Source organism: Rhinoderma darwinii, unplaced genomic scaffold, assembly GCF_050947455.1.
Source record: "Rhinoderma darwinii isolate aRhiDar2 unplaced genomic scaffold, aRhiDar2.hap1 Scaffold_579, whole genome shotgun sequence".
In the NCBI taxonomy this organism is placed as follows: domain Eukaryota; kingdom Metazoa; phylum Chordata; class Amphibia; order Anura; family Rhinodermatidae; genus Rhinoderma; species Rhinoderma darwinii.
The window spans coordinates 129,672-155,135 of NW_027464132.1; the positions used below are offsets into that span (position 1 = coordinate 129,672).

At 46.4% G+C, this 25,464-nt stretch overlaps 14 non-coding genes across 14 annotated transcripts; all 14 read left to right on the forward strand.

The window, feature by feature from the left end:
- Nucleotides 1-866: 866 nt before the first annotated feature.
- On the forward strand, nucleotides 867-1,057 carry LOC142724333 (U2 spliceosomal RNA). Its single transcript, XR_012876135.1, has one exon. It is a non-coding gene; the product is annotated as a U2 spliceosomal RNA (small nuclear RNA).
- Nucleotides 1,058-2,353: 1,296 nt separating this feature from the next.
- On the forward strand, nucleotides 2,354-2,544 carry LOC142724334 (U2 spliceosomal RNA). Its single transcript, XR_012876136.1, has one exon. It is a non-coding gene; the product is annotated as a U2 spliceosomal RNA (small nuclear RNA).
- Nucleotides 2,545-3,848: 1,304 nt separating this feature from the next.
- On the forward strand, nucleotides 3,849-4,039 carry LOC142724336 (U2 spliceosomal RNA). The gene has a single exon (XR_012876137.1). It is a non-coding gene; the product is annotated as a U2 spliceosomal RNA (small nuclear RNA).
- Nucleotides 4,040-5,331: 1,292 nt separating this feature from the next.
- LOC142724338 (U2 spliceosomal RNA) lies at nucleotides 5,332-5,522 on the forward strand. The gene has a single exon (XR_012876139.1). It is a non-coding gene; the product is annotated as a U2 spliceosomal RNA (small nuclear RNA).
- Nucleotides 5,523-6,787: 1,265 nt separating this feature from the next.
- LOC142724339 (U2 spliceosomal RNA) lies at nucleotides 6,788-6,978 on the forward strand. Its single transcript, XR_012876140.1, has one exon. It is a non-coding gene; the product is annotated as a U2 spliceosomal RNA (small nuclear RNA).
- A 1,284-nt stretch (nucleotides 6,979-8,262) lies between these two features.
- Nucleotides 8,263-8,453, forward strand: LOC142724340 (U2 spliceosomal RNA). Its single transcript, XR_012876141.1, has one exon. It is a non-coding gene; the product is annotated as a U2 spliceosomal RNA (small nuclear RNA).
- A 1,284-nt stretch (nucleotides 8,454-9,737) lies between these two features.
- On the forward strand, nucleotides 9,738-9,928 carry LOC142724294 (U2 spliceosomal RNA). The gene has a single exon (XR_012876099.1). It is a non-coding gene; the product is annotated as a U2 spliceosomal RNA (small nuclear RNA).
- Nucleotides 9,929-11,212: 1,284 nt separating this feature from the next.
- On the forward strand, nucleotides 11,213-11,403 carry LOC142724341 (U2 spliceosomal RNA). Its single transcript, XR_012876142.1, has one exon. It is a non-coding gene; the product is annotated as a U2 spliceosomal RNA (small nuclear RNA).
- A 1,304-nt stretch (nucleotides 11,404-12,707) lies between these two features.
- Nucleotides 12,708-12,898, forward strand: LOC142724342 (U2 spliceosomal RNA). The gene has a single exon (XR_012876143.1). It is a non-coding gene; the product is annotated as a U2 spliceosomal RNA (small nuclear RNA).
- A 1,304-nt stretch (nucleotides 12,899-14,202) lies between these two features.
- On the forward strand, nucleotides 14,203-14,393 carry LOC142724343 (U2 spliceosomal RNA). The gene has a single exon (XR_012876144.1). It is a non-coding gene; the product is annotated as a U2 spliceosomal RNA (small nuclear RNA).
- Nucleotides 14,394-15,661: 1,268 nt separating this feature from the next.
- LOC142724354 (U2 spliceosomal RNA) lies at nucleotides 15,662-15,852 on the forward strand. Its single transcript, XR_012876154.1, has one exon. It is a non-coding gene; the product is annotated as a U2 spliceosomal RNA (small nuclear RNA).
- A 1,276-nt stretch (nucleotides 15,853-17,128) lies between these two features.
- Nucleotides 17,129-17,319, forward strand: LOC142724344 (U2 spliceosomal RNA). Its single transcript, XR_012876145.1, has one exon. It is a non-coding gene; the product is annotated as a U2 spliceosomal RNA (small nuclear RNA).
- A 1,288-nt stretch (nucleotides 17,320-18,607) lies between these two features.
- LOC142724345 (U2 spliceosomal RNA) lies at nucleotides 18,608-18,798 on the forward strand. The gene has a single exon (XR_012876146.1). It is a non-coding gene; the product is annotated as a U2 spliceosomal RNA (small nuclear RNA).
- Nucleotides 18,799-20,102: 1,304 nt separating this feature from the next.
- LOC142724347 (U2 spliceosomal RNA) lies at nucleotides 20,103-20,293 on the forward strand. Its single transcript, XR_012876147.1, has one exon. It is a non-coding gene; the product is annotated as a U2 spliceosomal RNA (small nuclear RNA).
- The last annotated feature ends 5,171 nt before the right edge of the window (nucleotides 20,294-25,464 follow it).

A 25,464-nucleotide genomic window follows, 5' to 3' on the forward strand; every position in this document is an offset into this window, starting at 1 on the left:
CCTGCCCGCCACAATGGACCTACCTGTGTACACTAGATGGATGTGATGGAATGTACTGTCGTCCCTGCATTTCAAGAAGAAGTAAGAATTGCAGTTGCAACAAAGCCTTGCTTGCCTACAAAGAGAGCAGCAATTTGGATTTGTTACTATGTTACCTAGAAGAATAACAAACTGTGCAAGGATGGAGGTTGTAGGAGCAAGGAGAAGTTGTCTGTAAAGTTGGTGGATGCCTATTTTCCATTTTGCAGTCCCTTGTCTCCCTCTTGTGGCCTCCTGGAGGCAACTAGCTGTGCAAAAAAAAGACAGCCTGGCGGCCGGCTGTTGCAGTGTTGCCCTCTCAGGCAACACTGAGTGACTGACTGAGCCTCACCGTCTTATATAAAGTTCAGACGGAACTTTGCACGTGTCATAGTGGAGCCCTCAGGATTCCAGAGCCAGCTTTCTGACATCATAATGGGGCCTCAGAGATAAAAGCCTGGGCCCAGGCAGTGTTGGTCAGTGCTGCTCAGCAGGCAGCACTGGACTGGACTGGATTACAGCTGATACAAGGTGTGAAGGAACAAGGGGTGGCTGTGGGCATGCACTTGCTGCCGCTGCCAGTGTTTATCTGCATGGCAGCAGGGCATTTGGGCGTTGCCAGGAAGGCGTTTTTATGTAGATTCCTCCTCTTTCAGCACTGCATTGTGGTGCAAGCAAAAGAAGCAAATCCTGTCTGGCTTCCTCTCCGGCCTTTATTCACCTCCCGTGTAGCTGTGAGTGTGTGAGCCTGCAGGGCCCCATGGAATTGCCTAGAAGTAGGCTGAATCGCTGCAAGGGCTGAACAGCAGTATCGGGCAGGCTCGGGCAACGCGCGGCCCGTTCGGGTTATCGCTTCTCGGCCTTTTGGCTAAGATCAAGTGTAGTATCTGTTCTTATCAGTTTAATATCTGATACGTCCCCTATCTGGGGACCATATATTAAATGGATTTTTAGAACAGGGAGATGGAAATAGAGCTTGCTCTGTCCACTCCACGCATTGACCTGGTATTGCAGTATTTCCAGGACCGGTGCACCCTTTCCTTATGTGTTGACTAAAAGCAGATTCCAAAAGTGTTTTTTGTCTTTGCTATTGTTTCTGTCTTTCTGAAGGGATCTCCCCTTTTAATCCCATTATTTCAACACCTGTTGGACAATGCATGAGTGATAATGAGCTCATTGATTAAATGCAATTAATGAATAGATTGCCACCTCTTGTTGTGTGTCGTCTGTGTTTCTGTGTTTCCGGCATTTCACATTGGAACACCTCATTCACCTTCCTTGTCTTCTCTCCGCCCTCCCTTTTAGGTAAGTTAAAGAGCTGCACCTGAGCCAGCCACTGATTGATTGATTGATTGATTGATTGATTGATTGATTGATTGATTGATTGATTGATTGATGCAGCACAACAGTCAAATAGTGGAGTGGAGTAGGGGAACAGCAAACAGCCAATAAAGCAGCCCGCCCGCTCGCCTGCCCGCCACAATGGACCTACCTGTGTACACTAGATGGATGTGATGGAATGTACTGTCGTCCCTACATTTCAAGAAGAAGTAAGAATTGCAGTTGCAACAAAGCCTTGCTTGCCTACAAAGAGAGCAGCAATTTGGATTTGTTACTATGTTACCTAGAAGAATAACAAACTGTGCAAGGATGGAGGTTGTAGGAGCAAGGAGAAGTTGTCTGTAAAGTTGGTGGATGCCTATTTTCCATTTTGCAGTCCCTTGTCTCCCTCTTGTGGCCTCCTGGAGGCAACTAGCTGTGCAAAAAAAAGACAGCCTGGCGGCCGGCTGTTGCAGTGTTGCCCTCTCAGGCAACACTGAGTGACTGACTGAGCCTCACCGTCTTATATAAAGTTCAGACGGAACTTTGCACGTGTCATAGTGGAGCCCTCAGGATTCCAGAGCCAGCTTTCTGACATCATAATGGGGCCTCAGAGATAAAAGCCTGGGCCCAGGCAGTGTTGGTCAGTGCTGCTCAGCAGGCAGCACTGGACTGGACTGGATTACAGCTGATACAAGGTGTGAAGGAACAAGGGGTGGCTGTGGGCATGCACTTGCTGCCGCTGCCAGTGTTTATCTGCATGGCAGCAGGGCATTTGGGCGTTGCCAGGAAGGCGTTTTTATGTAGATTCCTCCTCTTTCAGCACTGCATTGTGGTGCAAGCAAAAGAAGCAAATCCTGTCTGGCTTCCTCTCCGGCCTTTATTCACCTCCCGTGTAGCTGTGAGTGTGTGAGCCTGCAGGGCCCCATGGAATTGCCTAGAAGTAGGCTGAATCGCTGCAAGGGCTGAACAGCAGTATCGGGCAGGCTCGGGCAACGCGCGGCCCGTTCGGGTTATCGCTTCTCGGCCTTTTGGCTAAGATCAAGTGTAGTATCTGTTCTTATCAGTTTAATATCTGATACGTCCCCTATCTGGGGACCATATATTAAATGGATTTTTAGAACAGGGAGATGGAAATAGAGCTTGCTCTGTCCACTCCACGCATTGACCTGGTATTGCAGTATTTCCAGGACCGGTGCACCCTTTCCTTATGTGTTGACTAAAAGCAGATTCCAAAAGTGTTTTTTGTCTTTGCTATTGTTTCTGTCTTTCTGAAGGGATCTCCCCTTTTAATCCCATTATTTCAACACCTGTTGGACAATGCATGAGTGATAATGAGCTCATTGATTAAATGCAATTAATGAATAGATTGCCACCTCTTGTTGTGTGTCGTCTGTGTTTCTGTGTTTCCGGCATTTCACATTGGAACACCTCATTCACCTTCCTTGTCTTCTCTCCGCCCTCCCTTTTAGGTAAGTTAAAGAGCTGCACCTGAGCCAGCCACTGATTGATTGATTGATTGATTGATTGATTGATTGATTGATTGATTGATTGATTGATTGATTGATTGATGCAGCACAACAGTCAAATAGTGGAGTGGAGTAGGGGAACAGCAAACAGCCAATAAAGCAGCCCGCCCGCTCGCCTGCCCGCCACAATGGACCTACCTGTGTACACTAGATGGATGTGATGGAATGTACTGTCGTCCCTACATTTCAAGAAGAAGTAAGAATTGCAGTTGCAACAAAGCCTTGCTTGCCTACAAAGAGAGCAGCAATTTGGATTTGTTACTATGTTACCTAGAAGAATAACAAACTGTGCAAGGATGGAGGTTGTAGGAGCAAGGAGAAGTTGTCTGTAAAGTTGGTGGATGCCTATTTTCCATTTTGCAGTCCCTTGTCTCCCTCTTGTGGCCTCCTGGAGGCAACTAGCTGTGCAAAAAAAAGACAGCCTGGCGGCCGGCTGTTGCAGTGTTGCCCTCTCAGGCAACACTGAGTGACTGACTGAGCCTCACCGTCTTATATAAAGTTCAGACGGAACTTTGCACGTGTCATAGTGGAGCCCTCAGGATTCCAGAGCCAGCTTTCTGACATCATAATGGGGCCTCAGAGATAAAAGCCTGGGCCCAGGCAGTGTTGGTCAGTGCTGCTCAGCAGGCAGCACTGGACTGGACTGGATTACAGCTGATACAAGGTGTGAAGGAACAAGGGGTGGCTGTGGGCATGCACTTGCTGCCGCTGCCAGTGTTTATCTGCATGGCAGCAGGGCATTTGGGCGTTGCCAGGAAGGCGTTTTTATGTAGATTCCTCCTCTTTCAGCACTGCATTGTGGTGCAAGCAAAAGAAGCAAATCCTGTCTGGCTTCCTCTCCGGCCTTTATTCACCTCCCGTGTAGCTGTGAGTGTGTGAGCCTGCAGGGCCCCATGGAATTGCCTAGAAGTAGGCTGAATCGCTGCAAGGGCTGAACAGCAGTATCGGGCAGGCTCGGGCAACGCGCGGCCCGTTCGGGTTATCGCTTCTCGGCCTTTTGGCTAAGATCAAGTGTAGTATCTGTTCTTATCAGTTTAATATCTGATACGTCCCCTATCTGGGGACCATATATTAAATGGATTTTTAGAACAGGGAGATGGAAATAGAGCTTGCTCTGTCCACTCCACGCATTGACCTGGTATTGCAGTATTTCCAGGACCGGTGCACCCTTTCCTTATGTGTTGACTAAAAGCAGATTCCAAAAGTGTTTTTTGTCTTTGCTATTGTTTCTGTCTTTCTGAAGGGATCTCCCCTTTTAATCCCATTATTTCAACACCTGTTGGACAATGCATGAGTGATAATGAGCTCATTGATTAAATGCAATTAATGAATAGATTGCCACCTCTTGTTGTGTGTCGTCTGTGTTTCTGTGTTTCCGGCATTTCACATTGGAACACCTCATTCACCTTCCTTGTCTTCTCTCCGCCCTCCCTTTTAGGTAAGTTAAAGAGCTGCACCTGAGCCAGCCACTGATTGATTGATTGATTGATTGATTGATTGATTGATTGATTGATTGATTGATTGATGCAGCACAACAGTCAAATAGTGGAGTGGAGTAGGGGAACAGCAAACAGCCAATAAAGCAGCCCGCCCGCTCGCCTGCCCGCCACAATGGACCTACCTGTGTACACTAGATGGATGTGATGGAATGTACTGTCGTCCCTACATTTCAAGAAGAAGTAAGAATTGCAGTTGCAACAAAGCCTTGCTTGCCTACAAAGAGAGCAGCAATTTGGATTTGTTACTATGTTACCTAGAAGAATAACAAACTGTGCAAGGATGGAGGTTGTAGGAGCAAGGAGAAGTTGTCTGTAAAGTTGGTGGATGCCTATTTTCCATTTTGCAGTCCCTTGTCTCCCTCTTGTGGCCTCCTGGAGGCAACTAGCTGTGCAAAAAAAAGACAGCCTGGCGGCCGGCTGTTGCAGTGTTGCCCTCTCAGGCAACACTGAGTGACTGACTGAGCCTCACCGTCTTATATAAAGTTCAGACGGAACTTTGCACGTGTCATAGTGGAGCCCTCAGGATTCCAGAGCCAGCTTTCTGACATCATAATGGGGCCTCAGAGATAAAAGCCTGGGCCCAGGCAGTGTTGGTCAGTGCTGCTCAGCAGGCAGCACTGGACTGGACTGGATTACAGCTGATACAAGGTGTGAAGGAACAAGGGGTGGCTGTGGGCATGCACTTGCTGCCGCTGCCAGTGTTTATCTGCATGGCAGCAGGGCATTTGGGCGTTGCCAGGAAGGCGTTTTTATGTAGATTCCTCCTCTTTCAGCACTGCATTGTGGTGCAAGCAAAAGAAGCAAATCCTGTCTGGCTTCCTCTCCGGCCTTTATTCACCTCCCGTGTAGCTGTGAGTGTGTGAGCCTGCAGGGCCCCATGGAATTGCCTAGAAGTAGGCTGAATCGCTGCAAGGGCTGAACAGCAGTATCGGGCAGGCTCGGGCAACGCGCGGCCCGTTCGGGTTATCGCTTCTCGGCCTTTTGGCTAAGATCAAGTGTAGTATCTGTTCTTATCAGTTTAATATCTGATACGTCCCCTATCTGGGGACCATATATTAAATGGATTTTTAGAACAGGGAGATGGAAATAGAGCTTGCTCTGTCCACTCCACGCATTGACCTGGTATTGCAGTATTTCCAGGACCGGTGCACCCTTTCCTTATGTGTTGACTAAAAGCAGATTCCAAAAGTGTTTTTTGTCTTTGCTATTGTTTCTGTCTTTCTGAAGGGATCTCCCCTTTTAATCCCATTATTTCAACACCTGTTGGACAATGCATGAGTGATAATGAGCTCATTGATTAAATGCAATTAATGAATAGATTTGCCACCTCTTGTTGTGTGTCGTCTGTGTTTCTGTGTTTCCGGCATTTCACATTGGAACACCTCATTCACCTTCCTTGTCTTCTCTCCGCCCTCCCTTTTAGGTAAGTTAAAGAGCTGCACCTGAGCCAGCCACTGATTGATTGATTGATTGATTGATTGATGCAGCACAACAGTCAAATAGTGGAGTGGAGTAGGGGAACAGCAAACAGCCAATAAAGCAGCCCGCCCGCTCGCCTGCCCGCCACAATGGACCTACCTGTGTACACTAGATGGATGTGATGGAATGTACTGTCGTCCCTACATTTCAAGAAGAAGTAAGAATTGCAGTTGCAACAAAGCCTTGCTTGCCTACAAAGAGAGCAGCAATTTGGATTTGTTACTATGTTACCTAGAAGAATAACAAACTGTGCAAGGATGGAGGTTGTAGGAGCAAGGAGAAGTTGTCTGTAAATTTGGTGGATGCCTATTTTCCATTTTGCAGTCCCTTGTCTCCCTCTTGTGGCCTCCTGGAGGCAACTAGCTGTGCAAAAAAAAGACAGCCTGGCGGCCGGCTGTTGCAGTGTTGCCCTCTCAGGCAACACTGAGTGACTGACTGAGCCTCACCGTCTTATATAAAGTTCAGACGGAACTTTGCACGTGTCATAATGGAGCCCTCAGGATTCCAGAGCCAGCTTTCTGACATCATAATGGGGCCTCAGAGATAAAAGCCTGGGCCCAGGCAGTGTTGGTCAGTGCTGCTCAGCAGGCAGCACTGGACTGGACTGGATTACAGCTGATACAAGGTGTGAAGGATCAAGGGGTGGCTGTGGGCATGCACTTGCTGCCGCTGCCAGTGTTTATCTGCATGGCAGCAGGGCATTTGGGCGTTGCCAGGAAGGCGTTTTTATGTAGATTCCTCCTCTTTCAGCACTGCATTGTGGTGCAAGCAAAAGAAGCAAATCCTGTCTGGCTTCCTCTCCGGCCTTTATTCACCTCCCGTGTAGCTGTGAGTGTGTGAGCCTGCAGGGCCCCATGGAATTGCCTAGAAGTAGGCTGAATCGCTGCAAGGGCTGAACAGCAGTATCGGGCAGGCTCGGGCAACGCGCGGCCCGTTCGGGTTATCGCTTCTCGGCCTTTTGGCTAAGATCAAGTGTAGTATCTGTTCTTATCAGTTTAATATCTGATACGTCCCCTATCTGGGGACCATATATTAAATGGATTTTTAGAACAGGGAGATGGAAATAGAGCTTGCTCTGTCCACTCCACGCATTGACCTGGTATTGCAGTATTTCCAGGACCGGTGCACCCTTTCCTTATGTGTTGACTAAAAGCAGATTCCAAAAGTGTTTTTTGTCTTTGCTATTGTTTCTGTCTTTCTGAAGGGATCTCCCCTTTTAATCCCATTATTTCAACACCTGTTGGACAATGCATGAGTGATAATGAGCTCATTGATTAAATGCAATTAATGAATAGATTGCCACCTCTTGTTGTGTGTCGTCTGTGTTTCTGTGTTTCCGGCATTTCACATTGGAACACCTCATTCACCTTCCTTGTCTTCTCTCCGCCCTCCCTTTTAGGTAAGTTAAAGAGCTGCACCTGAGCCAGCCACTGATTGATTGATTGATTGATTGATTGATTGATTGATTGATTGATTGATGCAGCACAACAGTCAAATAGTGGAGTGGAGTAGGGGAACAGCAAACAGCCAATAAAGCAGCCCGCCCGCTCGCCTGCCCGCCACAATGGACCTACCTGTGTACACTAGATGGATGTGATGGAATGTACTGTCGTCCCTACATTTCAAGAAGAAGTAAGAATTGCAGTTGCAACAAAGCCTTGCTTGCCTACAAAGAGAGCAGCAATTTGGATTTGTTACTATGTTACCTAGAAGAATAACAAACTGTGCAAGGATGGAGGTTGTAGGAGCAAGGAGAAGTTGTCTGTAAAGTTGGTGGATGCCTATTTTCCATTTTGCAGTCCCTTGTCTCCCTCTTGTGGCCTCCTGGAGGCAACTAGCTGTGCAAAAAAAAGACAGCCTGGCGGCCGGCTGTTGCAGTGTTGCCCTCTCAGGCAACACTGAGTGACTGACTGAGCCTCACCGTCTTATATAAAGTTCAGACGGAACTTTGCACGTGTCATAGTGGAGCCCTCAGGATTCCAGAGCCAGCTTTCTGACATCATAATGGGGCCTCAGAGATAAAAGCCTGGACCCAGGCAGTGTTGGTCAGTGCTGCTCAGCAGGCAGCACTGGACTGGACTGGATTACAGCTGATACAAGGTGTGAAGGAACAAGGGGTGGCTGTGGGCATGCACTTGCTGCCGCTGCCAGTGTTTATCTGCATGGCAGCAGGGCATTTGGGCGTTGCCAGGAAGGCGTTTTTATGTAGATTCCTCCTCTTTCAGCACTGCATTGTGTTGCAAGCAAAAGAAGCAAATCCTGTCTGGCTTCCTCTCCGGCCTTTATTCACCTCCCGTGTAGCTGTGAGTGTGTGAGCCTGCAGGGCCCCATGGAATTGCCTAGAAGTAGGCTGAATCGCTGCAAGGGCTGAACAGCAGTATCGGGCAGGCTCGGGCAACGCGCGGCCCGTTCGGGTTATCGCTTCTCGGCCTTTTGGCTAAGATCAAGTGTAGTATCTGTTCTTATCAGTTTAATATCTGATACGTCCCCTATCTGGGGACCATATATTAAATGGATTTTTAGAACAGGGAGATGGAAATAGAGCTTGCTCTGTCCACTCCACGCATTGACCTGGTATTGCAGTATTTCCAGGACCGGTGCACCCTTTCCTTATGTGTTGACTAAAAGCAGATTCCAAAAGTGTTTTTTGTCTTTGCTATTGTTTCTGTCTTTCTGAAGGGATCTCCCCTTTTAATCCCATTATTTCAACACCTGTTGGACAATGCATGAGTGATAATGAGCTCATTGATTAAATGCAATTAATGAATAGATTGCCACCTCTTGTTGTGTGTCGTCTGTGTTTCTGTGTTTCCGGCATTTCACATTGGAACACCTCATTCACCTTCCTTGTCTTCTCTCCGCCCTCCCTTTTAGGTAAGTTAAAGAGCTGCACCTGAGCCAGCCACTGATTGATTGATTGATTGATTGATTGATTGATTGATTGATTGATTGATGCAGCACAACAGTCAAATAGTGGAGTGGAGTAGGGGAACAGCAAACAGCCAATAAAGCAGCCCGCCCGCTCGCCTGCCCGCCACAATGGACCTACCTGTGTACACTAGATGGATGTGATGGAATGTACTGTCGTCCCTACATTTCAAGAAGAAGTAAGAATTGCAGTTGCAACAAAGCCTTGCTTGCCTACAAAGAGAGCAGCAATTTGGATTTGTTACTATGTTACCTAGAAGAATAACAAACTGTGCAAGGATGGAGGTTGTAGGAGCAAGGAGAAGTTGTCTGTAAAGTTGGTGGATGCCTATTTTCCATTTTGCAGTCCCTTGTCTCCCTCTTGTGGCCTCCTGGAGGCAACTAGCTGTGCAAAAAAAAGACAGCCTGGCGGCCGGCTGTTGCAGTGTTGCCCTCTCAGGCAACACTGAGTGACTGACTGAGCCTCACCGTCTTATATAAAGTTCAGACGGAACTTTGCACGTGTCATAGTGGAGCCCTCAGGATTCCAGAGCCAGCTTTCTGACATCATAATGGGGCCTCAGAGATAAAAGCCTGGGCCCAGGCAGTGTTGGTCAGTGCTGCTCAGCAGGCAGCACTGGACTGGACTGGATTACAGCTGATACAAGGTGTGAAGGAACAAGGGGTGGCTGTGGGCATGCACTTGCTGCCGCTGCCAGTGTTTATCTGCATGGCAGCAGGGCATTTGGGCGTTGCCAGGAAGGCGTTTTTATGTAGATTCCTCCTCTTTCAGCACTGCATTGTGGTGCAAGCAAAAGAAGCAAATCCTGTCTGGCTTCCTCTCCGGCCTTTATTCACCTCCCGTGTAGCTGTGAGTGTGTGAGCCTGCAGGGCCCCATGGAATTGCCTAGAAGTAGGCTGAATCGCTGCAAGGGCTGAACAGCAGTATCGGGCAGGCTCGGGCAACGCGCGGCCCGTTCGGGTTATCGCTTCTCGGCCTTTTGGCTAAGATCAAGTGTAGTATCTGTTCTTATCAGTTTAATATCTGATACGTCCCCTATCTGGGGACCATATATTAAATGGATTTTTAGAACAGGGAGATGGAAATAGAGCTTGCTCTGTCTACTCCACGCATTGACCTGGTATTGCAGTATTTCCAGGACCGGTGCACCCTTTCCTTATGTGTTGACTAAAAGCAGATTCCAAAAGTGTTTTTTGTCTTTGCTATTGTTTCTGTCTTTCTGAAGGGATCTCCCCTTTTAATCCCATTATTTCAACACCTGTTGGACAATGCATGAGTGATAATGAGCTCATTGATTAAATGCAATTAATGAATAGATTGCCACCTCTTGTTGTGTGTCGTCTGTGTTTCTGTGTTTCCGGCATTTCACATTGGAACACCTCATTCACCTTCCTTGTCTTCTCTCCGCCCTCCCTTTTAGGTAAGTTAAAGAGCTGCACCTGAGCCAGCCACTGATTGATTGATTGATTGATTGATTGATTGATTGATTGATTGATTGATGCAGCACAACAGTCAAATAGTGGAGTGGAGTAGGGGAACAGCAAACAGCCAATAAAGCAGCCCGCCCGCTCGCCTGCCCGCCACAATGGACCTACCTGTGTACACTAGATGGATGTGATGGAATGTACTGTCGTCCCTACATTTCAAGAAGAAGTAAGAATTGCAGTTGCAACAAAGCCTTGCTTGCCTACAAAGAGAGCAGCAATTTGGATTTGTTACTATGTTACCTAGAAGAATAACAAACTGTGCAAGGATGGAGGTTGTAGGAGCAAGGAGAAGTTGTCTGTAAAGTTGGTGGATGCCTATTTTCCATTTTGCAGTCCCTTGTCTCCCTCTTGTGGCCTCCTGGAGGCAACTAGCTGTGCAAAAAAAAGACAGCCTGGCGGCCGGCTGTTGCAGTGTTGCCCTCTCAGGCAACACTGAGTGACTGACTGAGCCTCACCGTCTTATATAAAGTTCAGACGGAACTTTGCACGTGTCATAGTGGAGCCCTCAGGATTCCAGAGCCAGCTTTCTGACATCATAATGGGGCCTCAGAGATAAAAGCCTGGGCCCAGGCAGTGTTGGTCAGTGCTGCTCAGCAGGCAGCACTGGACTGGACTGGATTACAGCTGATACAAGGTGTGAAGGAACAAGGGGTGGCTGTGGGCATGCACTTGCTGCCGCTGCCAGTGTTTATCTGCATGGCAGCAGGGCATTTGGGCGTTGCCAGGAAGGCGTTTTTATGTAGATTCCTCCTCTTTCAGCACTGCATTGTGGTGCAAGCAAAAGAAGCAAATCCTGTCTGGCTTCCTCTCCGGCCTTTATTCACCTCCCGTGTAGCTGTGAGTGTGTGAGCCTGCAGGGCCCCATGGAATTGCCTAGAAGTAGGCTTAATCGCTGCAAGGGCTGAACAGCAGTATCGGGCAGGCTCGGGCAACGCGCGGCCCGTTCGGGTTATCGCTTCTCGGCCTTTTGGCTAAGATCAAGTGTAGTATCTGTTCTTATCAGTTTAATATCTGATACGTCCCCTATCTGGGGACCATATATTAAATGGATTTTTAGAACAGGGAGATGGAAATAGAGCTTGCTCTGTCCACTCCACGCATTGACCTGGTATTGCAGTATTTCCAGGACCGGTGCACCCTTTCCTTATGTGTTGACTAAAAGCAGATTCCAAAAGTGTTTTTTGTCTTTGCTATTGTTTCTGTCTTTCTGAAGGGATCTCCCCTTTTAATCCCATTATTTCAACACCTGTTGGACAATGCATGAGTGATAATGAGCTCATTGATTAAATGCAATTAATGAATAGATTGCCACCTCTTGTTGTGTGTCGTCTGTGTTTCTGTGTTTCCGGCATTTCACATTGGAACACCTCATTCACCTTCCTTGTCTTCTCTCCGCCCTCCCTTTTAGGTAAGTTAAAGAGCTGCACCTGAGCCAGCCACTGATTGATTGATTGATTGATTGATTGATTGATTGATTGATTGATTGATTGATTGATTGATTGATTGATGCAGCACAACAGTCAAATAGTGGAGTGGAGTAGGGGAACAGCAAACAGCCAATAAAGCAGCCCGCCCGCTCGCCTGCCCGCCACAATGGACCTACCTGTGTACACTAGATGGATGTGATGGAATGTACTGTCGTCCCTACATTTCAAGAAGAAGTAAGAATTGCAGTTGCAACAAAGCCTTGCTTGCCTACAAAGAGAGCAGCAATTTGGATTTGTTACTATGTTACCTAGAAGAATAACAAACTGTGCAAGGATGGAGGTTGTAGGAGCAAGGAGAAGTTGTCTGTAAAGTTGGTGGATGCCTATTTTCCATTTTGCAGTCCCTTGTCTCCCTCTTGTGGCCTCCTGGAGGCAACTAGCTGTGCAAAAAAAAGACAGCCTGGCGGCCGGCTGTTGCAGTGTTGCCCTCTCAGGCAACACTGAGTGACTGACTGAGCCTCACCGTCTTATATAAAGTTCAGACGGAACTTTGCACGTGTCATAGTGGAGCCCTCAGGATTCCAGAGCCAGCTTTCTGACATCATAATGGGGCCTCAGAGATAAAAGCCTGGGCCCAGGCAGTGTTGGTCAGTGCTGCTCAGCAGGCAGCACTGGACTGGACTGGATTACAGCTGATACAAGGTGTGAAGGAACAAGGGGTGGCTGTGGGCATGCACTTGCTGCCGCTGCCAGTGTTTATCTGCATGGCAGCAGGGCATTTGGGCGTTGCCAGGAAGGCGTTTTTATGTAGATTCCTCCTCTTTCAGCACTGCATTGTGGTGCAAGCAAAAGAAGCAAATCCTGTCTGGCTTCCTCTCCGGCCTTTATTCACCTCCCGTGTAGCTGTGAGTGTGTGAGCCTGCAGGGCCCCATGGAATTGCCTAGAAGTAGGCTTAATCGCTGCAAGGGCTGAACAGCAGTATCGGGCAGGCTCGGGCAACGCGCGGCCCGTTCGGGTTATCGCTTCTCGGCCTTTTGGCTAAGATCAAGTGTAGTATCTGTTCTTATCAGTTTAATATCTGATACGTCCCCTATCTGGGGACCATATATTAAATGGATTTTTAGAACAGGGAGATGGAAATAGAGCTTGCTCTGTCCACTCCACGCATTGACCTGGTATTGCAGTATTTCCAGGACCGGTGCACCCTTTCCTTATGTGTTGACTAAAAGCAGATTCCAAAAGTGTTTTTTGTCTTTGCTATTGTTTCTGTCTTTCTGAAGGGATCTCCCCTTTTAATCCCATTATTTCAACACCTGTTGGACAATGCATGAGTGATAATGAGCTCATTGATTAAATGCAATTAATGAATAGATTGCCACCTCTTGTTGTGTGTCGTCTGTGTTTCTGTGTTTCCGGCATTTCACATTGGAACACCTCATTCACCTTCCTTGTCTTCTCTCCGCCCTCCCTTTTAGGTAAGTTAAAGAGCTGCACCTGAGCCAGCCACTGATTGATTGATTGATTGATTGATTGATTGATTGATTGATTGATTGATTGATTGATTGATTGATTGATGCAGCACAACAGTCAAATAGTGGAGTGGAGTAGGGGAACAGCAAACAGCCAATAAAGCAGCCCGCCCGCTCGCCTGCCCGCCACAATGGACCTACCTGTGTACACTAGATGGATGTGATGGAATGTACTGTCGTCCCTACATTTCAAGAAGAAGTAAGAATTGCAGTTGCAACAAAGCCTTGCTTGCCTACAAAGAGAGCAGCAATTTGGATTTGTTACTATGTTACCTAGAAGAATAACAAACTGTGCAAGGATGGAGGTTGTAGGAGCAAGGAGAAGTTGTCTGTAAAGTTGGTGGATGCCTATTTTCCATTTTGCAGTCCCTTGTCTCCCTCTTGTGGCCTCCTGGAGGCAACTAGCTGTGCAAAAAAAAGACAGCCTGGCGGCCGGCTGTTGCAGTGTTGCCCTCTCAGGCAACACTGAGTGACTGACTGAGCCTCACCGTCTTATATAAAGTTCAGACGGAACTTTGCACGTGTCATAGTGGAGCCCTCAGGATTCCAGAGCCAGCTTTCTGACATCATAATGGGGCCTCAGAGATAAAAGCCTGGGCCCAGGCAGTGTTGGTCAGTGCTGCTCAGCAGGCAGCACTGGACTGGACTGGATTACAGCTGATACAAGGTGTGAAGGAACAAGGGGTGGCTGTGGGCATGCACTTGCTGCCGCTGCCAGTGTTTATCTGCATGGCAGCAGGGCATTTGGGCGTTGCCAGGAAGGCGTTTTTATGTAGATTCCTCCTCTTTCAGCACTGCATTGTGGTGCAAGCAAAAGAAGCAAATCCTGTCTGGCTTCCTCTCCGGCCTTTATTCACCTCCCGTGTAGCTGTGAGTGTGTGAGCCTGCAGGGCCCCATGGAATTGCCTAGAAGTAGGCTGAATCGCTGCAAGGGCTGAACAGCAGTATCGGGCAGGCTCGGGCAACGCGCGGCCCGTTCGGGTTATCGCTTCTCGGCCTTTTGGCTAAGATCAAGTGTAGTATCTGTTCTTATCAGTTTAATATCTGATACGTCCCCTATCTGGGGACCATATATTAAATGGATTTTTAGAACAGGGAGATGGAAATAGAGCTTGCTCTGTCCACTCCACGCATTGACCTGGTATTGCAGTATTTCCAGGACCGGTGCACCCTTTCCTTATGTGTTGACTAAAAGCAGATTCCAAAAGTGTTTTTTGTCTTTGCTATTGTTTCTGTCTTTCTGAAGGGATCTCCCCTTTTAATCCCATTATTTCAACACCTGTTGGACAATGCATGAGTGATAATGAGCTCATTGATTAAATGCAATTAATGAATAGATTGCCACCTCTTGTTGTGTGTCGTCTGTGTTTCTGTGTTTCCGGCATTTCACATTGGAACACCTCATTCACCTTCCTTGTCTTCTCTCCGCCCTCCCTTTTAGGTAAGTTAAAGAGCTGCACCTGAGCCAGCCACTGATTGATTGATTGATTGATTGATTGATTGATGCAGCACAACAGTCAAATAGTGGAGTGGAGTAGGGGAACAGCAAACAGCCAATAAAGCAGCCCACCCGCTCGCCTGCCCGCCACAATGGACCTACCTGTGTACACTAGATGGATGTGATGGAATGTACTGTCGTCCCTACATTTCAAGAAGAAGTAAGAATTGCAGTTGCAACAAAGCCTTGCTTGCCTACAAAGAGAGCAGCAATTTGGATTTGTTACTATGTTACCTAGAAGAATAACAAACTGTGCAAGGATGGAGGTTGTAGGAGCAAGGAGAAGTTGTCTGTAAAGTTGGTGGATGCCTATTTTCCATTTTGCAGTCCCTTGTCTCCCTCTTGTGGCCTCCTGGAGGCAACTAGGTGTGCAAAAAAAAGACAGCCTGGCGGCCGGCTGTTGCAGTGTTGCCCTCTCAGGCAACACTGAGTGACTGACTGAGCCTCACCGTCTTATATGAAGTTCAGACGGAACTTTGCACGTGTCATAGTGGAGCCCTCAGGATTCCAGAGCCAGCTTTCTGACATCATAATGGGGCCTCAGAGATAAAAGCCTGGGCCCAGGCAGTGTTGGTCAGTGCTGCTCAGCAGGCAGCACTGGACTGGACTGGATTACAGCTGATACAAGGTGTGAAGGAACAAGGGGTGGCTGTGGGCATGCACTTGCTGCCGCTGCCAGTGTTTATCTGCATGGCAGCAGGGCATTTGGGCGTTGCCAGGAAGGCGTTTTTATGTAGATTCCTCCTCTTTCAGCACTGCATTGTGGTGCAAGCAAAAGAAGCAAATCCTGTCTGGCTTCCTCTCCGGCCTTTATTCACCTCCCGTGTAGCTGTGAGTGTGTGAGCCTGCAGGGCCCCATGGAATTGCCTAGAAGTAGGCTGAATCGCTGCAAGGGCTGAACAGCAGTATCGGGCAGGCTCGGGCAACGCGCGGCCCGTTCGGGTTATCGCTTCTCGGCCTTTTGGCTAAGATCAAGTGTAGTATCTGATCTTATCAGTTTAATATCTGATATGTCCCCTATCTGGGGACCATATATTAAATGGATTTTTAGAACAGGGAGATGGAAATAGAGCTTGCTCTGTCCACTCCACGCATTGACCTGGTATTGCAGTATTTCCAGGACCGGTGCACCCTTTCCTTATGTGTTGACTAAAAGCAGATTCCAAAAGTGTTTTTTGTCTTTGCTATTGTTTCTGTCTTTCTGAAGGGATCTCCCCTTTTAATCCCATTATTTCAACACCTGTTGGACAATGCATGAGTGATAATGAGCTCATTGATTAAATGCAATTAATGAATAGATTGCCACCTCTTGTTGTGTGTCGTCTGTGTTTCTGTGTTTCCGGCATTTCACATTGGAACACCTCATTCACCTTCCTTGTCTTCTCTCCGCCCTCCCTTTTAGGTAAGTTAAAGAGCTGCACCTGAGCCAGCCACTGATTGATTGATTGATTGATTGATTGATTGATTGATTGATGCAGCACAACAGTCAAATAGTGGAGTGGAGTAGGGGAACAGCAAACAGCCAATAAAGCAGCCCGCCCGCTCGCCTGCCCGCCACAATGGACCTACCTGTGTACACTAGATGGATGTGATGGAATGTACTGTCGTCCCTACATTTCAAGAAGAAGTAAGAATTGCAGTTGCAACAAAGCCTTGCTTGCCTACAAAGAGAGCAGCAATTTGGATTTGTTACTATGTTACCTAGAAGAATAACAAACTGTGCAAGGATGGAGGTTGTAGGAGCAAGGAGAAGTTGTCTGTAAAGTTGGTGGATGCCTATTTTCCATTTTGCAGTCCCTTGTCTCCCTCTTGTGGCCTCCTGGAGGCAACTAGCTGTGCAAAAAAAAGACAGCCTGGCGGCCGGCTGTTGCAGTGTTGCCCTCTCAGGCAACACTGAGTGACTGACTGAGCCTCACCGTCTTATATAAAGTTCAGACGGAACTTTGCACGTGTCATAGTGGAGCCCTCAGGATTCCAGAGCCAGCTTTCTGACATCATAATGGGGCCTCAGAGATAAAAGCCTGGGCCCAGGCAGTGTTGGTCAGTGCTGCTCAGCAGGCAGCACTGGACTGGACTGGATTACAGCTGATACAAGGTGTGAAGGAACAAGGGGTGGCTGTGGGCATGCACTTGCTGCCGCTGCCAGTGTTTATCTGCATGGCAGCAGGGCATTTGGGCGTTGCCAGGAAGGCGTTTTTATGTAGATTCCTCCTCTTTCAGCACTGCATTGTGGTGCAAGCAAAAGAAGCAAATCCTGTCTGGCTTCCTCTCCGGCCTTTATTCACCTCCCGTGTAGCTGTGAGTGTGTGAGCCTGCAGGGCCCCATGGAATTGCCTAGAAGTAGGCTGAATCGCTGCAAGGGCTGAACAGCAGTATCGGGCAGGCTCGGGCAACGCGCGGCCCGTTCGGGTTATCGCTTCTCGGCCTTTTGGCTAAGATCAAGTGTAGTATCTGTTCTTATCAGTTTAATATCTGATACGTCCCCTATCTGGGGACCATATATTAAATGGATTTTTAGAACAGGGAGATGGAAATAGAGCTTGCTCTGTCCACTCCACGCATTGACCTGGTATTGCAGTATTTCCAGGACCGGTGCACCCTTTCCTTATGTGTTGACTAAAAGCAGATTCCAAAAGTGTTTTTTGTCTTTGCTATTGTTTCTGTCTTTCTGAAGGGATCTCCCCTTTTAATCCCATTATTTCAACACCTGTTGGACAATGCATGAGTGATAATGAGCTCATTGATTAAATGCAATTAATGAATAGATTGCCACCTCTTGTTGTGTGTCGTCTGTGTTTCTGTGTTTCCGGCATTTCACATTGGAACACCTCATTCACCTTCCTTGTCTTCTCTCCGCCCTCCCTTTTAGGTAAGTTAAAGAGCTGCACCTGAGCCAGCCACTGATTGATTGATTGATTGATTGATTGATTGATTGATTGATTGATTGATTGATGCAGCACAACAGTCAAATAGTGGAGTGGAGTAGGGGAACAGCAAACAGCCAATAAAGCAGCCCGCCCGCTCGCCTGCCCGCCACAATGGACCTACCTGTGTACACTAGATGGATGTGATGGAATGTACTGTCGTCCCTACATTTCAAGAAGAAGTAAGAATTGCAGTTGCAACAAAGCCTTGCTTGCCTACAAAGAGAGCAGCAATTTGGATTTGTTACTATGTTACCTAGAAGAATAACAAACTGTGCAAGGATGGAGGTTGTAGGAGCAAGGAGAAGTTGTCTGTAAAGTTGGTGGATGCCTATTTTCCATTTTGCAGTCCCTTGTCTCCCTCTTGTGGCCTCCTGGAGGCAACTAGCTGTGCAAAAAAAAGACAGCCTGGCGGCCGGCTGTTGCAGTGTTGCCCTCTCAGGCAACACTGAGTGACTGACTGAGCCTCACCGTCTTATATAAAGTTCAGACGGAACTTTGCACGTGTCATAGTGGAGCCCTCAGGATTCCAGAGCCAGCTTTCTGACATCATAATGGGGCCTCAGAGATAAAAGCCTGGGCCCAGGCAGTGTTGGTCAGTGCTGCTCAGCAGGCAGCACTGGACTGGACTGGATTACAGCTGATACAAGGTGTGAAGGAACAAGGGGTGGCTGTGGGCATGCACTTGCTGCCGCTGCCAGTGTTTATCTGCATGGCAGCAGGGCATTTGGGCGTTGCCAGGAAGGCGTTTTTATGTAGATTCCTCCTCTTTCAGCACTGCATTGTGGTGCAAGCAAAAGAAGCAAATCCTGTCTGGCTTCCTCTCCGGCCTTTATTCATCTCCCGTGTAGCTGTGAGTGTGTGAGCCTGCAGGGCCCCATGGAATTGCCTAGAAGTAGGCTGAATCGCTGCAAGGGCTGAACAGCAGTATCGGGCAGGCTCGGGCAACGCGCGGCCCGTTCGGGTTATCGCTTCTCGGCCTTTTGGCTAAGATCAAGTGTAGTATCTGTTCTTATCAGTTTAATATCTGATACGTCCCCTATCTGGGGACCATATATTAAATGGATTTTTAGAACAGGGAGATGGAAATAGAGCTTGCTCTGTCCACTCCACGCATTGACCTGGTATTGCAGTATTTCCAGGACCGGTGCACCCTTTCCTTATGTGTTGACTAAAAGCAGATTCCAAAAGTGTTTTTTGTCTTTGCTATTGTTTCTGTCTTTCTGAAGGGATCTCCCCTTTTAATCCCATTATTTCAACACCTGTTGGACAATGCATGAGTGATAATGAGCTCATTGATTAAATGCAATTAATGAATAGATTGCCACCTCTTGTTGTGTGTCGTCTGTGTTTCTGTGTTTCCGGCATTTCACATTGGAACACCTCATTCACCTTCCTTGTCTTCTCTCTGCCCTCCCTTTTAGGTAAGTTAAAGAGCTGCACCTGAGCCAGCCACTGATTGATTGATTGATTGATTGATTGATTGATTGATTGATTGATTGATTGATTGATTGATTGATTGATGCAGCACAACAGTCAAATAGTGGAGTGGAGTAGGGGAACAGCAAACAGCCAATAAAGCAGCCCGCCCGCTCGCCTGCCCGCCACAATGGACCTACCTGTGTACACTAGATGGATGTGATGGAATGTACTGTCGTCCCTACATTTCAAGAAGAAGTAAGAATTGCAGTTGCAACAAAGCCTTGCTTGCCTACAAAGAGAGCAGCAATTTGGATTTGTTACTATGTTACCTAGAAGAATAACAAACTGTGCAAGGATGGAGGTTGTAGGAGCAAGGAGAAGTTGTCTGTAAAGTTGGTGGATGCCTATTTTCCATTTTGCAGTCCCTTGTCTCCCTCTTGTGGCCTCCTGGAGGCAACTAGCTGTGCAAAAAAAAGACAGCCTGGCGGCCGGCTGTTGCAGTGTTGCCCTCTCAGGCAACACTGAGTGACTGACTGAGCCTCACCGTCTTATATAAAGTTCAGACGGAACTTTGCACGTGTCATAGTGGAGCCCTCAGGATTCCAGAGCCAGCTTTCTGACATCATAATGGGGCCTCAGAGATAAAAGCCTGGGCCCAGGCAGTGTTGGTCAGTGCTGCTCAGCAGGCAGCACTGGACTGGACTGGATTACAGCTGATACAAGGTGTGAAGGAACAAGGGGTGGCTGTGGGCATGCACTTGCTGCCGCTGCCAGTGTTTATCTGCATGGCAGCAGGGCATTTGGGCGTTGCCAGGAAGGCGTTTTTATGTAGATTCCTCCTCTTTCAGCACTGCATTGTGGTGCAAGCAAAAGAAGCAAATCCTGTCTGGCTTCCTCTCCGGCCTTTATTCACCTCCCGTGTAGCTGTGAGTGTGTGAGCCTGCAGGGCCCCATGGAATTGCCTAGAAGTAGGCTGAATCGCTGCAAGGGCTGAACAGCAGTATCGGGCAGGCTCGGGCAACGCGCGGCCCGTTCGGGTTATCGCTTCTCGGCCTTTTGGCTAAGATCAAGTGTAGTATCTGTTCTTATCAGTTTAATATCTGATACGTCCCCTATCTGGGGACCATATATTAAATGGATTTTTAGAACAGGGAGATGGAAATAGAGCTTGCTCTGTCCACTCCACGCATTGACCTGGTATTGCAGTATTTCCAGGACCGGTGCACCCTTTCCTTATGTGTTGACTAAAAGCAGATTCCAAAAGTGTTTTTTGTCTTTGCTATTGTTTCTGTCTTTCTGAAGGGATCTCCCCTTTTAATCCCATTATTTCAACACCTGTTGGACAATGCATGAGTGATAATGAGCTCATTGATTAACCCCTTCCCTCTTTGGCCACTTTTGACCTTCCTGACAGAGCCTCATTTTTCAAATCTGACATGTTTCACTTTATATGGTAATAACTCCGGAATGCTTTTACCTATCCAAGTGATTCTTAGATTGTTTTCTCGTGACACATTGGACTTTATGTTACTGGCAAAATTTGCCCCATACATTCAGTATTTAATTGTGAAAAACACCAAAATTTAGCGAAAAATTGCAAAAATTTGCATTTTTCTCAATTTAAATGTATCTGCTTGTAAGACAGGCAGTTATACCACACAAAGATGTTGCTAACTAACATCCCCCATATGTCTACTTTAGATTGGCATCGTTTTTTGAACATCATTTTATTTTTCTAGGACGTTACAAGGCTTAGAACTTTAGCAGCAATTTCTCACATTTTCAAGAAAATTTCAAAAGGCTATTTTTACAGGGGCCAGTTCAGTTGTGAAGTGGCTTTGAGGTCCTTAGATATTAAAAACCCCCAATAAGTGACCCCATTTTAAAAACTGCACCCCTAAAAGTATTCAAAACAGCATTTAGAAAGTTTCTTAACCCTTTAGACATTGCACAGGAATTAAGGCAATGTAGAGGTGAAATTTACAAAGTTCATTATTTTTTTCCAGAAATTCATTTTGAATCCATTTTTTTGTACCACAGAATGTTTTACCCAAGAAATGCAACTCAATATTTATTGCCCAGGTTCTGCAGTTTTAGGAAATATCCCACATGTGGCTTTAGTGTGCTACTGGACTGAAGCACCGGCCTCAGAAGCAAAGGAGCACCTGGTGGATTTTGGGTCTCCTTTTTATTAGAATATATTTTAGGTACCATGTCAGCTTTGAACAGGTCTAGTGGAACTAAAACAGTGGAAACCCCCCAAAAGTGACCCCATTTGGGAAACTACACCCCTCGAGGAATTTATCTAGGGGTGTAGCAAGCATTTTGACCGGCCAGTTTTTTTGCAAAAATTTTTGGAACTTGGCCATGAAAATGAAAATCTAAATTTTTTCAAATAAAATGTAGGTTTAGCTAATTTTTTTTCATTTCCAAAAGAACTAAAGTAGAAAAAGCACCACAACATTTGTAGAGCAATTTCTCCCGAGTAAAACAATACCCCACATGTGGTAATAAACGGTTATTTGGACACACAGCAGGGCTTAGAATGGAAAGAGCGCCATTTGGCTCTTGGAGCTCAAATTTAGCAGGAATGGTTTGCGGAGGTCATGTCGCATTTGCAAAGCCCCCTAGGGGACAAAACAGTGGAAACCCCCAACAAGTGACCCCATTTTGGAAACTATACCCCTCGAGTAATTTATCTAGGGGTGTAGCAAGCATTTTGACCGGCCAGTTTTTTTGCAAAAATTTTTGGAACTAGGCCATGAAAATGAAAATCTAAATTTTTTTCAAATAAAATGTAGGTTTAGCTAATTTTTTTTCATTTCCACAAGGACTGAAGGAGAAAAAGCACTATAAAATTTGTAAAGAAATTTCTCCCGAGTAAAACAATGCCCCACATGTGGTAATAAACGGCTGTTTGGAGACACGGCGAGGCTGAGAAGGGAAAGAGCGCCATTTGGCTTTTGGAACTCAAATTTAGCAGGAATGGTTTGCGGAGGCCATGTCACATTTGCAAAGCTCCTGAGGGGACAAAACAGTGGAAACCCCCAACAAGTGACCCCATTTTGGAAACTACACCCCATGAGGAAATTATCTAGGAGTATAGTGAGCAGTTTGACCCCACAGGTGTTTTACAGAACTTATTGGAAGTAGACCGTAAAAATGAAAATCTACATTTTTTCAAATAAAATGTAGGTTTAGGTATTTTTTTTTTCATTTCCACAAGGACTGAAGGAGAAAAAGCACCATAAAATTAGTAAAGAAATTTCTCCCGAGTAAAACAATACCCCACATGTGGTCACAAACATCTGTTTGGACACACGGTAGGTCTCAGAATGGAACTAGCACCATTTGGATTTTGGATAGTGTCTGGGCGCCATGTCACATTTGCTGAGCCCCTGTAGTACTAGTACAGTGGAAACACCCCAAAATTGACTCCATTTGGGAAACTGCACCCCCTGAGGAATCATCTAGGGGTATAGTGAAAATTTTGATCCCAAAGGTTTTTTGCTGAATTAATTAGAATTAAGCTATGAAAATGAAAAATATTTTTTTTTTCCAACAAGATGTAGTTTTAGATCAACATTTTTCATTTTTACAAGGAATAGAGAAGAAAAAGCCCCCCAACATTTGTAAAGTAATTTCTCCCGAGTACGGTAACACCCCATTTGTGGTTATAATCGGCTATTTACGTATATGGGAGCATTCAGAAGAAAAGGAGCAGTATTTATCTTTTGGAGCGTAGATTTTGCTGGAATGGTTTGCGGACGCCATGTTGCATTTGCAAAACCCCTGATGTACCAAACAAAAGTGACCCCGTTTTAGAAACTACACCCCTAAAGGCATTTATCAAGGGGTGTAGTGAGAATTTAGACATCACAGGTGTTTTTCAGAAATTTCAATTTTTCCACTGATCTGCCCATTCACCGCACAAGATGTTGTGCCCCTAGAGAATCTTACCCCATAAATTGTTAAGCGGGTTCTCCCGGGTATGGTAATGCCTTACTTGTGGCCATAAATTGCTGTTTGGGCACGCTGTAGGGCTAAGAAGGGAAAGACCGCCATTTTGAGCATGGATTTTGCTTGGTAATAGTTCTGTTTGGGGTTTTGCTGGTATTTCAGTTTATAATGTGGTGGCATATGTAATCTGTGCGGAGTACATCAGGGTATATGTAATCTGGGCGGAGTACATCAGGGTATATGTAAGCTGTGCGGAGTACATCAGGGTATATGTAATCTGTGCGGAGTCCATCAGGGTATATGTAATCTGTGCGGAGTACATCAGGGTATATGTAATCTGTGCGGAGTATATCAGGGGTATATGTAATCTGTGCAGAGTATATCAGGGGTATATGTAATCTGTGCGGAGTATATCAGGGGTATATGTAATCTGTGCGGAGTATATCAGGGGTATATGTAATCTGTGCGGAGTATATCAGGGGTATATGTAATCTGTGCGGAGTACATCAGGGCATAATAAGAGGGTATAATAATGGGGTAAATAATACAATTCTCCATAGATGTGTGTTACGATGTGACGCGATCCGTCATGCACAGGCCGGCGTCACACTGATAAACGGTTTTCTTTCTTATCCCTCCTTTGTAACGCTCTGCACCTTTTGGGGACTTTTTCTCCTTCGTAGTTTGGGAAATATTACTGGGAAAGTTTTGCGCTGGTATAATACGGGCGCCCTCACTTCCAGCGGATGTGCTATGTCCCTGCCCTTTCCTAGTTCCTAAATACTAGGGCCCTGAAACTGCAGGAATGTTCCCCTCCGGCCTGCGCATTGAGATGTTTTTTCATCACCGCATTACTAGTGCCGTAACTTTTTTGTTTTTCAGTTGATTGAGCGGTGTGCGGGCTTGTTTTTTGCGAGACGGGCTGTAGATTTTATTGGTACCATTTTAGAACACATACGACTTTTTGATCACTTTTTATTTCATTTTTTGGTAAAGGAAATTACCAAAAACAAGCAATTCTGGAATCGTTTTTTATTGGTTTTTTTATCGGCATCCACAGTGCGCCCTAAATTACATGTTGGCTTTATTCTGCGGGTCGATACGATTACGGCGATACCAAATTTATATAGTTTTTTTTATGTATTGCGGCTTTTGCACAATAAAATCACTTTTTTTATAAAATCATTTGTTTTCTGTGTCGCCATATTCTAAGACCCATAACTTTTTTATTTTTGCGTGCACGAAACGGTGTCAGGGATTATTTTTTGCGGGACGGATTGCCGTTTTTATTGGTACTATTTTGGAGTAAATGTGACTTTTTGATCACTTTTTATAGCATTTTTTGGAAGGAGATGTGACCTAAAAACAAAGATTCTGGCGTTGTTTTTCATGGTTTTTTTTTTTACGGCGTTCACCGTGCGGAATAAATTACATAATAGTTTTGTAGTTTGGGTCGTTACGGACGCGGCGATACCAATTATGTATAGTTTTTTTAATTTTTACGGTTTTTCCCATAATAAAAGTCTTACTATGGGAAAAAAGTCAGTTTAGCTTTATTTTTATTTGAAATGTGTGTGTTTTTATTGTTTTACCACATTTTTATTAACTTTTTTTTACTTTTCTGACTTGTCCCACTAGGGGACATGAGGGCCTGATGCCCCGATCGCTACTCTAATACACTGCACTATATACGAAGTGCAGTGTATTAGCGCTGTCAGTTATTCACTGACAGCAAGCCTATGAGGACACGCCGAAGGCGGGTCCTCATGGGCTCCCGTACAAGGCAGACTCCCGTACAAGGCAGACTCCCGTACAAGGCAGACTCGGACGCCATTCTATTGAGCGCAGCATCTGAGGGGTTAATCTGCCGGATCGGAGAGTAGCTCCGGTCCTGGCAGTTACAGGAGGGTGCCAGCTGTATAATACAGCTGTCACCCCGCGGTGATGGTGCCGGCTCTGCTCCTGAGCCCGCACAATCCCTGCGCCGTACATGTACGGCGCTTTGCGGGAAGCACCTCCCGACAGCGCCGTACATGTACGGCGCATGTCGGGAAGGGGTTAAATGCAATTAATGAATAGATTGCCACCTCTTGTTGTGTGTCGTCTGTGTTTCTGTGTTTCCGGCATTTCACATTGGAACACCTCATTCACCTTCCTTGTCTTCTCTCCGCCCTCCCTTTTAGGTAAGTTAAAGAGCTGCACCTGAGCCAGCCACTGATTGATTGATTGATTGATTGATTGATTGATTGATTGATTGATTGATTGATTGATTGATGCAGCACAACAGTCAAATAGTGGAGTGGAGTAGGGGAACAGCAAACAACCAATAAAGCAGCCCGCCCGCTCGCCTGCCCGCCACAATGGACCTACCTGTGTACACTAGATGGATGTGATGGAATGTACTGTCGTCCCTACATTTCAAGAAGAAGTAAGAATTGCAGT